The following is a 13,607-nucleotide window of genomic DNA, read 5'->3' as shown; positions in this document are numbered from 1 at the left end:
AAAAACGGTGCACAAACAGACAGACGGGACCTACACATGCGCACTCGACATAAACACACAGTGACGCGCGCCGCTCAGAGTCGCAGTCGCTCCCCACATTTAACACAAGACACACGGGGAGCGAGGCGACAGTGACGAGCGGTGACCGCGTCACACACAAAACATGTAACATTAAACATAACGAGCACGCACACTGATCCACACATTCGTCGACATGAACACACGTTTTAACCAACACAAAACATGAAGAGCCTTTCCAGGGAAGACGCCCTGGTCCTCGCCGTGCCACAAACACAGACACGGCGGAGCTCTTCAAACAAACTAACAAACAACAGACACGAAGAGTTTTCCCAGGGCAGACAGCCCTGGTCCACGCCGTGCCACAAACACAACACAAAAGCAAGGCGGAACTCTTCACAAAACACCACGCAGACAAACACTTACCACGAGACATGACCACGAACGAGGGAGAAAGAAAAAGAGACTCGGCGGCTTCCGAAGGGTGGCTGGTCATTCTGTGACGGGCGGGGGTGAGCAACTAAAAGGAAGCCATCACACCAAGTCTCAGGGAAAAAGGATGGTTTAATAGAAAGTGTGCAAACCTAAAACCCGTGTAATATCTCCAAATTAAGGATATAATGACCAGCGGTCATCTGGTACAAAGACAAGACATATATAGGCAAACAAACGACCCTCAGGTGAGACGGATCACGGGCTCTGCCCACCTGAGGGACGCACATGACGTCACCAAACAACAGCAACAACAACAGCCGCTGTGGACAGAGGCGGCCGGTAGAGGGCCGCCTCACCGTGACAATAATAGTAGTAAAAGTATTAATAGTAACCATAATAATAATACACCACTGCTTCCATAACTGACATTTATAATTATAGTTATGATAATAATAGTAGTACTCTACAAAACTACAACAAAATCTACAAACTACAACAGAATGTGATTTGTGAATTTAGCAGTATGTAATTGCAATGTGAAAAAAACACAGCTTCTTAATGCACTTTGCCTTTTATTTTAACATAATTTAAATTCTCTACATTCAAATAGTGCCTTCTTTGTAAAAAAAAAAAAAACAAACAAAAAAACAACAACACAACCCTTTGACTGAAAATAGTGCAATAAAAGAACAAGGCATTCAGACTTGGAAATGTTGACATGAAACTAGTCACAACATAACAGTTCCGATAATGAAACAACAGGAACAATCCAGACAAACTTCAAGTCAAGTGGCTTTTTATTGTCATTACATCAGAGTGCAGGTACACAGTGTGACGAAATTTCGTTCCTCCGCAACCATGGTGTAACACAAATTGACAGTACAACAGACAACATAAAGTGCGGCAGGGTAGCAGTTCAAGACTGTGCAAAATGTGCAGCATAGGGCAATCTCACAGCAAAACATTACAATAAATACAACAGGCCAGAGACAATTGAGACATGATGGTGTAAAGAGCTGGTACAGTGCAATGTGGTCTAAGTGGTGTCTGAGATGAGTGATATACTGTATCATATGGAACATACATGAACACAGTGGTTCTGAGGTAGTTAATAGGTCCTGTGGGAGAGCAGCAACTATTTCTGGTGGGGGGTTCAGTGCAGTCTTTTTGTGCGTGTGTGGGGTCAGATCAGTGTTGGTGTGTGTCAGTTCTGTGTCTGGGAGTTGAGGAGCCTGACTGCCTGGTGAACAAAGCTATTACAGAGTCTGGAGGTGGAGGCTCGGATGCTCCTGTATCTTTTGCCGGACGGCATCAGAGTGAAGAGACCGTGTGATGGGTGGGTTGGGTCTTCCACAATGCTGGTGACTTTGCGGATGCAGCGTGTGGTGTAGATGTCACTGATGGAGGGGAGAGAGACACCAATGATCTTCTCGGCTATCCTCACTATCCGCTGTAGGGTCTTGGGCTCCGAGATGTTGCAGCTCCTGAACCAGACGGTAATGCAGGCGCTCAGGATGCTCTCTACAGTCCCTCTGTAGAACATGGTGAGGATGGGAGGTGGAAGGTGTGCTTTCCTCAGTCTACAGGAAGTAGAGACGCTGCTGGGCTTTGTTATGGAGCTTGTGTTGAGGGACCAGGTGAGGTGCAATGAGACAAGCTGGTGTCTTTGTGTGTGTGTGTGTGTGTGTGTGTGTGTGTGTGTGTGTGTGTGTGTGTGCAATGGGACTGAATAATCTCACCATTTTAAATGAAGTCCCAGTGAAAGTCCATCAGTCTTCTCAGCAGAGTGGATACATGTGGGTTGACTGTTGTCATCTTTTTGCTGGTGGCTTTGCCAGTTTTTTTGGACAAGTCTTTGCCCCGTCCAGCCTTGGTGCCTCACTCAGGGTTTATACCAATGAAGCGCCTGAAAAATAATAGTGTCTCTTCAGACAGTGTAAAACTCAATTTGTGTAACTCACTTACATTAACAACACAACAAAAAGCAGAAAATGTTTTGTTCACAATAGTATACCATTAAAGAGATAAGAAACACATGTTTTAGTGAAAATACCTAACCTTTGGATGAATTCAAGAGTGCATGAGGCCTCTTCTTGGTATTCGAGATTGAAGATGTAGAAGATAGAAAATAAGGCAGCAAGCCCTGTCAAGAAGGTGGGTTGGATCCCCTCACATATTACATGGCCCTCAAGGCTGACCATCCAGCGCTGAATACAGTGTCCTGCTGTTCTACCTGAAACATCACAAAAAAATGTCCTGTCAAATTCTTTTGAAATACAGCAAATTACAACCTTGTGTGTGAACCCTTGATAAATTGACACATGACATACATACACACACACAACACACACATGTGTAGAGTGTATTTTTTCAATGGAAACTTAGATCTGCATGAAGAACTAGTCCTGTGGTGTTCTCTGAGAAATGAGCCATCAGAAGCTGGGTGACATTTTCGAAAGGTCCTTTTGCAATTAGGGATACAACACTGCAGTTTTAAATTGTGCATATTTCTGTGAATTTTCACGTGTCTCACATAGGCAACTGAGCAGTTACACTGATATGCACATATCTGACAAGAAAACATAATTGCAAACTTGACTGTTATGATTCAATAAATGTACTTACTAAAATAAATGAAAGTACTTAATGTGATCAGTAGCGCAGCATCAAATACTCTGCAGTACCTGTAATGTCAAAGAAATATGTCACACTCACCAAACATTGAATAGGTCAAATAATACTGCTATGGGCTGCCATAGATTCATTAATTAATGGCAAACATGGTAACACCAATGGTAATTTATATTAAACCACAATAGAAAAACAGTCTTACACTGACAAAAAAAATAGTGAGTTACAGTAAAGGAAATCTTCTTCAGCACTCAATTTCTGAACTAAAATTTTAAATCTGGAATACCACCCAATAATCAGCAGGAAAAGAAGTCTAATGTTATGTTGTGCGGTGTATTTACATCAATAAGCATCATTACACTTCACAAATTCACTAATAAAATTATTGTAACGTGGCTCGCGCCACGGAGCGAGAGGACGGACACAAGTGCTGAGAAGAGCGAGATTTATTAAAGGGAATACCATACTCATCGTCAGAAAGCCAGGCAGGGTCGATCACAGGAGGGCAGTCCGAAAAACATGCAAACACGGGCATCACAACACAGGGGAACACGAGTAACAGGCGAGGAATCAAAAGACAGGGACACAAAAACGGTCGGGTACAACGCTGAACGAGAACAAGTCAAACTAATCAAACAAAATACCAGACAAAGGACAAGGGAGACTCAGGGGCTTAAATACAAGGAATCTAACGAGGGGCAGGTGACGGTAATAACAAGGGGCGTGGTGACAAACAAGGTAATCACAGAGACGAACGAGCGGGGCGGGGTAAACAGGTACGAAACACAGACACGAGGGAGTTTGGAGTGACAGCTAACGGAGGGGGGCATGGTCATACGTGACATTACTCCCCCTCAAGGCGTGCCACTCCGGGGCACGCAAGGGCAGACATGGCAGGGAATCACGGGACACAGGACAGACAGGAGGAACAGACCAGGGGAAAGCAGGGCACAGAGACCGGGGCACGACAGGGACAGGGGAAACAGAGACTGGCCAGGAGCCGGGCCGGGGCATGGCAACACAGGCAGGGACCGGGCGAGGCACAGGAGCAGGGCTGGACGGGACAGGACTGGGAACAGACACAGGAGTGGGGCCAGGGGACAGGGCAGAGACAAAGACAGAGGCAAACACGGCGTGGACGACTGAGACCGGCACAGGAACAAAGTGGGTCAAAACTCGGGGCACTGACATGGGGACAGGGACAGGGATGACTCCACAGGAAACAGACACGGGAACAGGAACACAGACCTTGACAGACACAACCACGGGGACAGGGACCAAAACAAAACCAGGGACAGGACCAGGGAGCAAGGGGAACACGGGCAACGGAACATAGGAGGCACAGGGCGGAGCAGGGGGAACACCAAGTCCATGCCCAACAGGGGGCAGCACAGTCTCTTGGGCGACAGGTGCGGCCGGGCGGCAGGCAGCGGGAACAGGAGCCGGCAGACAGGCAGCGGGGACAGGCAGGGTCCGCTGGCGGGCAGCGGGGACAGGCAGGGTCCGCTGGCGGGCAGCGGGGACAGGCAGGGTCCGCTGGCGGGCAGCGGGAACAGCAGCCGGCGCGGGCGACCTCTCCAGGGTCGCGGGGACAGCAGCCGGCGCGGGCGACCTCTCCAGGGTCGCGGGGACAGCAGCCGGCGCGGGCGACCTCTCCAGGGTCGCGGGGACAGCAGCCGGCGCGGGCGACCTCTCCAGGGTCGCGGGGACAGCAGCCGGTGTGGACTGCCGACGGGCAGCGGGAACGGGAACAGGTGTGGACTGCCGACGGGCAGCGGGAACGGGAACAGGCGTGGACTGCCGACGGGCAGCGGGAACGGGAACTGGCGTGGACTGCCGACGGGCAGCGGGAACGGGAACTGGCGTGGGTGACCTCCTCAGGATCGCGGGAACAGGCCGCAGAGGTGACATGACGTCCTCGGGGGGCGGAGTCGCCGCACTGACGTCCTCGGGGGGCGGAGTCGCCGCTCTGACATCCTCGGGGGGCGGAGTCGCCGCTCTGACGTCCTCGGGGGGCGGAGCCGCCGCTCTGACGTCCTCGGGGGGCGGAGTCGCCGCTCTGACGTCCTCGGGGGGCGGAGCCGCCGCTCTGACGTCCTCGGGGGGCGGAGCCGCCGCTCTGACGTCCTCGGGGGGCGGAGTCGCCGCTCTGACGTCCTCGGGGGGCGGAGCCGCCGCTCTGACGTCCTCGGGGGGCGGAGCCGCCGCTCTGACGTCCTCGGGGGTTTCAGCCTGCCACTCCTTAGCTGAGTGGCTTGTACGACCCCCCAAAAAATTCTTGGGGAGCCTATGGGGCGTGGTTTCCGGGGTCGGCGGAGGGAAGTCCTCATCCTCTGGGTCCTGGGTGAGCCTGGCAGAACACACAGACACACAAGCTCCTCGGCTGCTCTCTCTGCTGCGGCTCCGCCTCCCTTGAGGCGCCGGGAGCTCGCGGTGGTCAGAGAGAGTCAACCGAGGGTTAAGCGAAAACTTGTCTGTGCGCTCAGACCGTCTGCCCGCCGCTTGCACTACAGGGGTTTTTTCCCCATCGTGTTCGCAAAACCGGGCAGACACATAGCGCTCAGATGGAGTCTCGTCGCGAAAGCCAGTAGAAAGAGACTGCGCTTTCTTTGGTCGGCGACGAGACTTCCTTGTACCCGCAGCGCCAGGGGTATTCCTGTCTCTGGTTTGTTCGCACTGAAATACCGGAGAGTCGAACCGGATTAAACCAGCCGACATCCATTCACAGTGTTTGAACTCACCAGAGTCTCGCTCTCTCGCTGTGTCCTTGATTGGTCTGGTATTATGTAACGTGGCTCGCGCCACGGAGCGAGAGGACGGACACAAGTGCTGAGAAGAGCGAGATTTATTAAAGGGAATACCATACTCATCGTCAGAAAGCCAGGCAGGGTCGATCACAGGAGGGCAGTCCGAAAAACATGCAAACACGGGCATCACAACACAGGGGAACACGAGTAACAGGCGAGGAATCAAAAGACAGGGACACAAAAACGGTCGGGTACAACGCTGAACGAGAACAAGTCAAACTAATCAAACAAAATACCAGACAAAGGACAAGGGAGACTCAGGGGCTTAAATACAAGGAATCTAACGAGGGGCAGGTGACGGTAATAACAAGGGGCGTGGTGACAAACAAGGTAATCACAGAGACGAACGAGCGGGGCGGGGTAAACAGGTACGAAACACAGACACGAGGGAGTTTGGAGTGACAGCTAACGGAGGGGGGCATGGTCATACGTGACAATTATGTTTTTTTCTGTTTGCAGACACTAGAAAAAGACCTGCAGTCCAGAAGATTGAGGTCCAATAGAATGTTCCTGCTTGAAAACCCCACTTTTGACCTGAAAATGAAAAGGCTCAGAGATGGAAACATTTCTGTCTTTGAAGAAAACCAGGTAAATATTTGTATTAAAACATGGGTAAAGTCCAAAGACATGTTTAGATATTAGCCTGACATATTGTTTTTCTTTGTCCTGGTCTTGGATACTTTGGATACCTGTCTTGCACATAGTTTACCCGGCTACAAGTACACCTACTTTATCAACAAGCCCTTTAAAACACTTGAAGGTCCATGTTTTAAACCAGGAACATGTTCATGGACCAAGGTGTAAAATAGTGAGCTAATTAAATACTCTTATTATACGCTATTATAATACACTATTTTGTCATTTTAGTAGAGCTTACCTTTTTTTAAGAGCTCCAGCAATTTAATTACTGAATATTGTGCTTATTTCATAATTTTTTTTGACTGAAGCCATCATTGAGAAGACTTTTGCAGTCCTAAAATATGACCGATCAAGTTTAAAAAGAACATCCTTCGTTTCAGAGGTCATGACACCAGAGGTAAGAACTTTTTATATATTTATTAAAACATCTTTTATTTTTATTAACATTAAATCTGAACAATCTGCTGTTTTTTTCTGATTATTTTTTGACGCCAGCGATCCTACCGGGCAATAAATAAGGGGCTCCGTCTCATCTCTGATCATAACCGAACCGCACTGTAGAAGAGAAACGAAAGGAGCTATACCAAACGGATTTTTCTTGACCATTGGAGTTCAGACGTTGGAAAGAAGACATTGGACAAATATACATCTAAGTTTATATATTTTAAATAGGCAGGTTTGGCATGTTTATCTGTAAAAAACTGCTATGTTTATAGATATTGGCAGCTGGGATATGTCAGAACAGAAACAATAAATAAGTGTATTTAATGTAGGCTAATATGGGCTGTCTACTTAGTGGGACAAACAATATTAACAAACTGCTTATATTATAATCATGACTTTGAACAAAGGAGACAAGTTGCGGAACATGGATAAAAGGAGAGGAAGTATACCCTTTCCTCCCTTCAACCTGCAGAGTTTACACCGGAGGAGCATACCAGTGGACCACCGCGAGTTCTGCTCCACCATGCCCTCAGTGCAGAGCGCCGAGCTCTCCACACTCACGCGCTGCACCTCCTACGGTCCCGGGGAGCAGCACCGTGACAGCTGCGTGTCTGATTCATCCGACTCTGTCATCTCCTCCGGGAGCGACTCCCATGGACACACCTACAAGGTTGTGCTTCTTGGCGAGCTCAACGTAGGGAAGTCGAGTCTGGCGAGGATATTTGGTGGAGTTGAGGACAGTCACGACTCAGAGGAGACAGGTAAAGTCTTGGTGCCAATGTGGGCACTTTTGTTGTTGCGAGATAATGCTTGCTTTTTAGTAGAACATGTTCCAAGGACATGGGATTAAGCTAATTCAAGGACCTCACAATCTGGTCTGACTAACAGACAGTGTAATGGGTCATATGGGAGAGCAGGTAAAGGTGTATTGATTTCTGCTATTTCCAGCCAGCCACAGCTGCACCCATTACTCAAATAGAGCTTAGGTAGTTGTAGTCAAACACCAGGCAGAGTGGGTGTAAAAGATTAATACACTGGCTCTAAAGGAAAACTCCACGGTCAGGGCTCAGATTGATGGATGATTTGTCAAAATCCTACTGTCTAGATACTGGGATAGGTGACTCTGGTACTGTGATAAGAGATGCTGAGTACTTCAGAATAAATGTTCTTATTTCTTACTTCCTTCTTCCCATCAGGAAACACATATGATAGGTCAATCATCGTCAACGAAGAAGAGACAAATCTGCTTTTGTAGGACATATGGGAACAGGTGAGCGAGTCACTCGCTGATAACAACCACCTAAAACCACAGGATTGGTGATACGCCACAGAGCGTTCTGCGCCTTTTGTATTAACCGGGTGCCATTCCACAGGATAACAGCCAGTGGCTGAAGGATCAGTGCATGTGGATGGGCGACGCCTACATCATTGTAAACTCGGTGACGGACAAGTCCAGCTTTGAGAAGGCTTCGGAGCTGCGCATACAGCTTCGCTGGGCGCACCAGTCGGAAAACATCCCCGTCATCCTGGTGGGAAACAAGAGTGACCTGGGGCGCTCCAGAGAATTGTCAGTAGACGGTTAGTTGCGCATCATCTTTTCCAGGGGGCTCGCTCCTTAAACCATGTGATTGAGAAGATAGGCCCCCATGTCCCCCCCTCCCTAGGCAGCTGAGGTGAAAGCTGCAAGCGTTTAGCCGCCGCTAGCTGACTGATGCATGGTAGACTCGGCAAAATAAACACGGCCACTGCTTCTTCCCGGAGATTAGCCCCTGATGACAAACCAATGTCCCTCAAGTCCCGCAGAGCTACCTTCAGGGTTCCCACGGGTCCTTGAAATCCTTGAAAGTTTGTGAATCTGAAAAAATAAGTTCAAGGCCCTGGAAAGTTTTTGAAAACAGGCATAAAAGACAGCCGTCCATGACGGTCCTTGATCTCATTATATGGCTTTGCTCCTCTGTTTTATGTATGTACTGTATGTGTATATGCATATGTGTATTATTGTTATTATTATTATTATTTGTCTACTGTCAACATGTCATTATTTTGCCAGCACAAGTTCATTTAAAATTACATTGATTCTACAGGGCTTATGCTGACTTTTACTTGGCAAAGTTTGGTCATTCTCCTGTAGAGAAATTTGTTTGTTTGTTCAGCACCGAAAGCAAGTGTTTCCTGTAGGTAGTTGTTGATCCTTCAACAACTATAGCCATTTTACGTGAATGTCGTCATCTCAGATGTGCATCGCTAACTTGCCAGTCATGTTGAGTGTGAGTGAAGTTTTCGTAGAATCAGCGCTTAATGTCATGCACAAAAAATTTCAGGATGCATGGCTTGAAATGACATTCAGTCTTTTGAATTTGCGTTGTATTAACATCGTTTTTTGATAACATATTCAGGGGTAAGAGTAGGTAAATGCTGGCAGGTGCAGTCCTTGAATTTGAGGAAGTTGGTCCTGGAAAGTCATTGAAAGGTCCTTGAATTTTATGTTAACCAAGGTGTGGGAACCCTGTACCTTTAACCTGCACTTGTGATTCTCATGTGTCCACCCCACCTTCTCCCCCTCCTGTTCACTTTTTGTTACCCCCCACCCCACACAGAGGGCAGTCAGCAAAAAGGCCAAATGCTTCCTGGGCCACATGGTTGCCCGGAAGAACAAGAAGATGGCCTTCCGACAAAAGTCCAAGACCTGCCACAACCTCACAGTGCTCTGAGAGAGCCGGACTCTGTCGGCCTCCTCCTAGGCTGCTAAGACCACAAGCTGTGTTTTCAACACTAACCCCACGGACTAGACAACTGAACAGGCATATATTTGTATATTTTATATTGTAAAAACAGAACATGAGGGATTATGGGAGCCTAAACTGATGATGAAAAGTCGATGTTGACAGACTTGCATGTGTGACGGGCAGGGTGAGTGAAACAAAAAGGAAACGATCACGCCAAGTCTTAGGGAAAATGTATGGTTTAATAGAATAAGTGCGTAAACCAAAAACCCGTGACTTGTTCAAAATTAAGGGTATAATAACCAGCGGTCAACTGGTACAAAGACAAGACATACATAGACAAACAAACGACCCTCAGGTGAGACGGATCGCGGGCTCCGCCCACCTGAGGGACAAACACCACAACAACAACAAAAATACGACTGTGAGACGGATCACGGGCTCCGCCAACTTGAGGGACAAACACCACAACAACAACAACAACAAGACTGTGAGACGGATCGCGGGCTCCGCCCACCTGAGGGACAAACACCACAACAACAACAACAACATGAAGACACAGGAACAGGCTAGAGGTGAGTTGCAGGATCTCCTGACAGGACTCGTTGAGAGTTCCTTTCAAAGTTCCTTCTGCAAAAAAAAAGATTTTTTTTCAACACGCCCTTATTAAATATTAAATGGTAATAACAGGTTAATATTTTTCAGCTGATTTCTGTAAATGTAAGAGTCTCTCTTATTTATATTACTAGCTATTGAACAGGTTGATGTCAGTAAATTAGCAAACGTGTAATCAGCATAGGATTCTGTATGAATGTCTCTTGGTCACCTACATGCAGGGTGCAAGAGACCTCAGTCTTGTCCAAGGGAGCCTGTGAGGGTTCCTGACAGATGTCGAGAACACATATTTCATAGTTCCTTCTGCAAAAAAATTTTTTTCAAGAAGCCCTTATTAAATATTGTGTGGTAATAACAGGTGAATATTTTTCAGCTGATCTGTGTTAATGTAAACTTCAGTAAATTAGCAAATGTGTTTTTTGTATGAATGTTTCTTGATCACCTAGAGGTGGAAGATGAGAAGAAAAGTCCAGAACAGGTGTTTCTGCAACAACAAAATTTTTTTTTTCAACATACTCTAATTTTACATGAGAATGTCAGATGAATGTTTTTAATTTGAGCTGTTTTTATGCTTGTTTTTCTGGTATTGACATTAATAGGGGTTTTACCAGGGTGATGTGATCAGTATCACAGTACAGCCCCTGACCCATAATAATAATAATAATAATAATAATAATAATAATAATAATAATAATAATTTCCACTTATATAGCGCCTTTCAAAGTACCCAAGGATGCTTTACAGAGAAATACAAAAAAGAACAAAGACAAGAACAAAACAGACAAAAATAACAACAAAAATAGAAAGAAAAGAGAAATCCTATAGAACAGACCTATTTTCTGTTTCTTTTTCTCTTATTTTTCACTTAATGGCTCTAGCAATAAACTCCAAAGTTACTTAACGCTACCTAGGAGTAACTGTGTTTGTTTCCTGTGAATTCTGATTATTGCAATTTATTAATGATTTTCAAAAGGAAAAGACTTCCAGTACTGCTACAAGCATAAAGATACACAGTGAATAAACCATTTACATGAATCGTACTGATGCTGATGTGTTAATGTAAACTTCTATGGTATTGATATTAATAAGTATTGAACAAGTTGATGTCAGTAAATTAGCAAATGTGTTTTCAGTATGGGATTTTGTATGAATGTCTCTTGATCACCTAGAGGTGGAAGGTCAGAAGAATAGTCCTGGAGAAAGTGGAAGAGATCATCGATCATCTTATCCAGATCATCGGTCACAGGAGCTTCTGCAACAACAAAAAAAATGTTCTTCAACATACACTAATCAATTTTACATGAGAATGTCAGATGAATGTTTTTCAGTTGAGCTGTGTTGATGCTTGTTTTTCTGGTATTGCCATTAATAGAGGTTTTACCAGGGTGATGTGATCAGTATCACAGTACAGCCCCTGACCCATAATAATGAACTCCAAAGTTACTTAACGCTACCTAGGAGTAACATGTAACTGTGTTTGTTTCCTGTGAATTCTAATTATTGCAATTTATTAATGATTTTCTAAAGGGAAAGACTTTCAGTACTGCTACAAGCATAAAGATACACAGTGAATAAACCATTTACATGAACCTTACTGATACTGAGCTTTACTGAACTGTGTTCAAAGAAAAATACCTTAAATAAGTCCCTATACATGACACAAAATAAGTTGTTAACATTGTACTCATTCACTCACTCAAGGGAATGATGTTTTCTGTCTCCTCTTTTGCTTTTCTTTTAGCTTTTAGTTTGATTTCTCTTCTGGACTCCTTGTTCATGTCTGTGTCTGTTGACTCGTCCTGGATTCCCCCTGCACACCAACACCAGAGACACTTCATTTTGGCAAACATGGTCAGTTGCGTCACACTACACAATCTGATCTGAAATTATAGTGTACATGGAATGATCCTCATATGTGTCATTATTATGACATCAGGGCAGTGTAAGAAGTGTTATGTTCCACATTCTAATCCAATTCAATCCAATTCAATGGCGCTTTATTGGCATGACAAATATGTACATTTGTATTGCCAAAGCATAAGGTACATACAATGGTAAAATATAATAAAATAACATTGTAAAGTAGAATAATAATAAAGTAAAATAATGGCTATATTGTCATTACAATTACATTATCCACCACTGCTTCCATAACAGTTTATAATAATAGTTATGATAATAATTGTGACGGGCGGGGGTGAGCAACTAAAAGGAAGCGATCACGCCAAGTCTCAGGGAAAACTGATGGCTTAATAGAAAGTGTGCAAACCTAAAACCCGTGCAATATCTCCAAATTAAGGATATAATGAGCAGCGGTCAACTGGTACAAAGACAAGACATATATAGGCAAACAAACGACCCTCAGGTGAGACGGATCACGGGCTCTGCATACCTGAGGGACGCACATGACGTCACCAAACAACAACAACAACAACAGCCGCTGTGGACAGAGGCGGCCGGTAGAGGGCCGCCTCACCGTGACAGACCCCCCCCACCAAGCCGCACTCCCCTCCACTGGGTGTGTGGCACACAGCGGCTGCACACAAAACACGAAGGGGCAGGAAGGCAGGGACAGGCATGGACACCTCCTGAGTCCGGGAGCTGAAACACAAAAACACTCATTACTCAGCTCGCCTCCCCGGGCGGGACCCTGGACCGACCGGGCCGTTAACACAAAACCACGCCCCAGTCGGTCACAGGGCCCTCACGCCCTAACCGGCCTTCAGCCGGTGAGCCCCACAGGTGTGAGGACGAGGGGCTACAGCTCCTCTCTCGTCCCTCGTGTATGTGTGTGTGTGTGCAGGCTACCTCTCCAAGGCGTGGCTACTTCACCTCCTGGACCTACCTCCTCCCAGAGCTGACCCCTGCCTTCTGCTAGGGGTCACCCCAGCCTCCTGGGAAGCCAACCCCTCCCGGGGCCTCTCCTCGCAAGGTGGACTCCTCCACCCAACCCAGGAGCGCCAGAGACCGAGGCCCAGAGCACCCCCAACGTGGGCTAGGGAGCAGCCCCAAGGGCCTCCTGGTCACCCCGGGCAGGAGGGAGGATCTCCCTCCTCAGCAGGAGCTTTTCAGACCGGAGCCCCATGGTCCCCAAACATCCGGGGGCCCCAGCCCTCTAGGGAGGGGCTCTTCATGACCGGGCTCCGGTCACCCCACAACACAAGAGGGCTCCTGCCAGGTGGAGACCCCCACAAGGTCCAGGAACACCGCCAAGGAGAAGCACCTGCACAGAGAACAGCACGCGCACACACACACACACACACACACACACACACACACACACACCACAAGTGCG

The 13,607-nt window shown here is 46.8% G+C and overlaps 2 long non-coding RNA genes and 1 pseudogene across 2 annotated transcripts; 1 reads left to right on the top strand and 2 right to left on the bottom strand.

Moving 5' to 3' along the window:
* Window positions 1-2,197: 2,197 nt before the first annotated feature.
* LOC143477260 (uncharacterized) lies at window positions 2,198-3,181 on the bottom strand. The gene is made up of 3 exons (XR_013121533.1): window positions 3,079-3,181; window positions 2,512-2,686; window positions 2,198-2,359 (listed from the first exon to the last, which is right to left on the bottom strand). It is a non-coding gene; the product is annotated as an uncharacterized LOC143477260 (long non-coding RNA).
* A 4,184-nt stretch (window positions 3,182-7,365) lies between these two features.
* LOC143478351 (GTP-binding protein RAD-like) lies at window positions 7,366-8,557 on the top strand (annotated as a pseudogene).
* A 1,966-nt stretch (window positions 8,558-10,523) lies between these two features.
* On the bottom strand, window positions 10,524-12,154 carry LOC143477234 (uncharacterized). The gene is made up of 4 exons (XR_013121526.1): window positions 12,009-12,154; window positions 11,478-11,564; window positions 10,755-10,796; window positions 10,524-10,615 (listed from the first exon to the last, which is right to left on the bottom strand). It is a non-coding gene; the product is annotated as an uncharacterized LOC143477234 (long non-coding RNA).
* Between the last annotated feature and the right edge of the window lie 1,453 nt (window positions 12,155-13,607).

Source organism: Brachyhypopomus gauderio, chromosome 16 (genome assembly GCF_052324685.1).
Source record: "Brachyhypopomus gauderio isolate BG-103 chromosome 16, BGAUD_0.2, whole genome shotgun sequence".
Taxonomy (NCBI): Eukaryota; Metazoa; Chordata; class Actinopteri; order Gymnotiformes; family Hypopomidae; genus Brachyhypopomus; species Brachyhypopomus gauderio.
The sequence above is the reverse complement of the archived record's forward strand: the minus strand, read 5'-3'. Positions and strand labels throughout refer to the sequence as shown.